Source organism: Anopheles moucheti (assembly GCF_943734755.1).
Source record: "Anopheles moucheti chromosome X unlocalized genomic scaffold, idAnoMoucSN_F20_07 X_unloc_9, whole genome shotgun sequence".
Classification (NCBI taxonomy): Eukaryota; Metazoa; Arthropoda; class Insecta; order Diptera; family Culicidae; genus Anopheles; species Anopheles moucheti.
The window spans coordinates 240,001-245,000 of NW_026453603.1; positions in this window are offsets into that span (position 1 = coordinate 240,001).

Genomic DNA, 5,000 nt, shown 5'->3' on the forward strand with positions numbered 1-5,000 from the left:
TTACGGGCTTGATGGTGCGACTTACGGGCCTGATAGTGCGACTAACGGGCTTGATAGGGCAATTTACGGGCTTTTTGGTGCGAATTACGGGCTTTTTGGTGCGACTTATGGGCTTGATAGGGCAATTTACGGGCTTTTTGGTGCGACTTATGGGCTTGATAGGGTAATTTACGCGCTTGTTGGTGCGACTTATGGGCCTGATAGTGCGACTAACGGGCTTGATAGGGCAATTTACGGGCTTTTTGGTGCGACTTACGGGCATGATAGTGCGACTTATGGGCCTGATAGTGCGACTAACGGGCTTTGATAGTGCGACCAACGGGCTTGATAGTGCGACCTATGGGCTTGATAGTGCGACTAACGGGCTTGATAGTGCGACTTATGGGCTTGATAGTGCGACTTATGGGCTTGATAGTGCGACTTACGGGCTTGCTTTTCCATGTTTTTCGCATCGAGCTTCGGTTCGTTTCGAATAATTTTGTCCATGTTTTTCGTTTGCTACGAGAGGTTCGGTTCGTTTTCAGTTATCCCTGTGTTCATGGTTTTCGTGAGCTTCGATAGGTTTGGTCCGTGTTTTTGAGTACTCTTGTCCATGATTTTCGTGTGCTTCTTGAGGTTTGGTCCGATTTTCAGTACTCTTGTCCATGCTTTCACATGCTCTGATAGGTAGGTTCGTTCTCAGTTATCCCTGTGTTCATGGTTTTCGTGTGCTTCCATAGGTTTGGTCCGTGTTTTTGAGTACTCTTGTCCATGATTTTCGTTTGCTTCTAGAGGTTTGGTCCGATTTTCAGTACTCTTGTCCATGCTTTCACATGCTCTGATAGGTAGGTTCGTTCTCAGTTATCCCTGTGTTCATGGTTTTCGTGTGCTTCGATAGGTTTGGTCCGTGTTTTTGAGTACTCTTGTCCATGATTTTCGTTTGCTTCTAGATGTTTGGTCCGATTTTCAGTACTCTTGTCCATGCTTTCACATGCTCTGATAGGTAGGTTCGTTCTCAGTTATCCCTGTGTTCATGGTTTTCGTGTGCTTCGATAGGTTTGGTCCGTGTTTTTGAGTACTCTTGTCCATGATTTTCGTGTGCTTCTTGAGGTTTGGTCCGATTTTCAGTACTCTTGTCCATGCTTTCACATGCTCTGATAGGTAGGTTCGTTCTCAGTTATCCCTGTGTTCATGGTTTTCGTGAGCTTCCATAGGTTTGGTCCGTGTTTTTGAGTACTCTTGTCCATGATTTTCGTGTGCTTCTAGAGGTTTGGTCCGATTTTCAGTACTCTTGTCCATGACTTTCGTTTGCTTCGATTCGTTCACTCTATTACTCTTGTCTGTGGTTTTCGTTTGCTTCGATTCGTTAACTCTTATTACTCTTGTCTTTGGTTTTCGTTTGCTTCGATTCGTTCACTCCATTACTCTTGTCTGTGGTTTTCGTTTGCTTCGATTCGTTCAGTCCATTACTCTTGTATGTGATTTTCGTTTGCTTCGATTTGTTCAGTCCATTACTCTTGTATGTGATTTTCGTTTGCTTCGAGTCGTTCAGTCCATTACCCTTGTCTATGATTTTCGTTTGCTTCGAGTCGTTCAGTCCAATACTTACCTTTGTCTATGATTTTCGCTCTAGCCCAGTCGCCCTGCGCTCTGGAAATCACATTCCAATTCTATCACCGATAGTGCTCACACCTTGGAAACCACATTTCACCCGGGGAACCTTAGGGTGGATTTTGAGCCTTTCGGGATTGCGAAACCATCATTTAACACTCTAAACTTAATTTCCGCAATCCCAGACGCACTTTCCATATGGTCTCCAAAAATGCGTGTGAGCTGACCTGGTCCCTTATAATAGGCAATGAACACGATTTTGGAAAAATATTTTCATCAAAATTTTTTGACTCACCGGGTAAAATCGAATTTACTTGGGAAAAATGTTCTAGCAGGGGCCCTCCCATACAAATTTTTTTCTTCTCAAAAATGATTTTCGTTTCACTTTTCATACTCAGGGGAGTCTAAAATTGATGTTTTGAGTCACCGTGAAAAAAAAAATTTTTTGACCCGAGCTTGTGTCGGCGACCCAAAATCGACGCACTTGGGAAAAATGTTCTAGCAGGGGCCCTCCCATACAAAAATTTTTTCTTCTCAAAAATGATTTTCGTTTCACTTTTCATACTCAGGGGAGTCTAAAATTGATGTTTTGAGTCACCGAGAAAAAAAAATTTTTTTGACCCGAGCTTGTGTCGGCGACCCAAAATCGACGCACTTGGGAAAAATGTTCTAGCAGGGGCCCTCCCATACAAAAAATTTTTCTTCTCAAAAATGATTTTCGTTTCACTTTTCATACTCAGGGGAGTCTAAAATTGATGTTTTGAGTCACCGTGAAAAAAAAATTTTTTTGACCCGAGCTTGTGTCGGCGACCCAAAATCGACGCACTTGGGAAATATGTTCTAGCAGGGGCCCTCCCATACAAAAATTTTTTCTTCTCAAAAATGATTTTCGTTTCACTTTTCATACTCAGGGGAGTCTAAAATTGATGTTTTGAGTCACCGAGAAAAAAAAATTTTTTTGACCCGAGCTTGTGTCGGCGACCCAAAATCGACGCACTTGGGAAAAATGTTCTAGCAGGGGCCCTCCCATACAAAAATTTTTTCTTCTCAAAAATGATTTTCGTTTCACTTTTCATACTCAGGGGAGTCTAAAATTGATGTTTTGAGTCACCGAGAAAAAAAAAATTTTTTGACCCGAGCTTGTGTCGGCGACCCAAAATCGACGCACTTGGGAAAAATGTTCTAGCAGGGGCCCTCCCATACGAAAATTTTTTCTTCTCAAAAATGATTTTCGTTTCACTTTTCATACTCAGGGGAGTCTAAAATTGATGTTTTGAGTCACCGAGAAAAAAAATTTTTTTGACCCGAGCTTGTGTCGGCGACCCAAAATCGACGCACTTGGGAAAAATGTTCTAGCAGGGGCCCTCCCATACAAAAATTTTTTCTTCTCAAAAATGATTTTCGTTTCACTTTTCATACTCAGGGGAGTCTAAAATTGATGTTTTGAGTCACCGAGAAAAAAAATTTTTTTGACCCGAGCTTGTGTCGGCGACCCAAAATCGACGCACTTGGGAAAAATGTTCTAGCAGGGGCCCTCCCATACAAAAATTTTTTCTTCTCAAAAATGATTTTCGTTTCACTTTTCATACTCAGGGGAGTCTAAAATTGATGTTTTGAGTCACCGAGAAAAAAAAATTTTTTTGACCCGAGCTTGTGTCGGCGACCCAAAATCGACGCACTTGGGAAATATGTTCTAGCAGGGGCCCTCCCATACAAAAATTTTTTCTTCTCAAAAATGATTTTCGTTTCACTTTTCATACTCAGGGAAGTCTAAAATTGATGTTTTGAGTCACGGTGAAAAAAAAAATTTTTTGACCCGAGCTCGTGTCGGTGACCCAAAATCGACGCACTTGGGAAAAATGTTCTAGCAGGGGCCCTCCCATACAAAAATTTTTTCTTCTCAAAAATGATTTTCGTTTCACTTTTCATACTCAGGGGAGTCTAAAATTGATGTTTTGAGTCACCGTGAAAAAAAAATTTTTTTGACCCGAGCTTGTGTCGGCGACCCAAAATCGACGCACTTGGGAAAAATGTTCTAGCAGGGGCCCTCCCATACAAAAATTTTTTCTTCTCAAAAGTGATTTTCGTTTCACTTTTCATACTCAGGGGAGTCTAAAATTGATGTTTTGAGTCACCGTGAAAAAAAAATTTTTTTGACCCGAGCTTGTGTCGGCGACCCAAAATCGACGCACTTGGGAAAAATGTTCTAGCAGGGGCCCTCCCATACAAAAATTTTTTCTTCTCAAAAATGATTTTCGTTTCACTTTTCATACTCAGGGGAGTCTAAAATTGATGTTTTGAGTCACCGTGAAAAAAAAATTTTTTTGACCCGAGCTTGTGTCGGCGACCCAAAATCGACGCACTTGGGAAAAATGTTCTAGCAGGGGCCCTCCCATACAAAAATTTTTTCTTCTCAAAAGTGATTTTCGTTTCACTTTTCATACTCAGGGGAGTCTAAAATTGATGTTTTGAGTCACCGTGAAAAAAAAATTTTTTTGACCCGAGCTTGTGTCGGCGACCCAAAATCGACGCACTTGGGAAAAATGTTCTAGCAGGGGCCCTCCCATACAAAAATTTTTTCTTCTCAAAAATGATTTTCGTTTCACTTTTCATACTCAGGGGAGTCTAAAATTGATGTTTTGAGTCACCGTGAAAAAAAAATTTTTTTGACCCGAGCTTGTGTCGGCGACCCAAAATCGACGCACTTGGGAAAAATGTTCTAGCAGGGGCCCTCCCATACAAAAATTTTTTCTTCTCAAAAGTGATTTTCGTTTCACTTTTCATACTCAGGGGAGTCTAAAATTGATGTTTTGAGTCACCGTGAAAAAAAAATTTTTTTGACCCGAGCTTGTGTCGGCGACCCAAAATCGACGCACTTGGGAAAAATGTTCTAGCAGGGGCCCTCCCATACAAAAATTTTTTCTTCTCAAAAATGATTTTCGTTTCACTTTTCATACTCAGGGGAGTCTAATATTGAAGTTTTGAGTCACCGTGAAAAAAATTTTTTTTGACTCACTGGGTAAAATGGTCGCACTTGGGAAAAATGTTCTAGCAGGGGCCCTCCCATACAAAAATTTTTTATTTCTCAAATCGATCCGTGGTTTCACTTTTCATACTCTAGGGCCCATTTGCTTCAACTTTGGAAAAAATTTTCGATGATGAAAAATTTTCACCTTCGACGTCCATCGACCACTCGACCCGAACTTGGTACTTTTGTATGGAGGTACCCGAGTGGTGACTTTTTCATACAAAAATTTTTATTTCTCAAATCGATCCGTGGTTTCACTTTTCATACTCTAGGGCCCATTTGCTTCAACTTTGGAAAAAATTTTCGATGATGAAAAATTTTCACCTTCGACGTCCATCGACCACTCGACCCGAACTTGGTACTTTTGTATGGAGGTACCCAA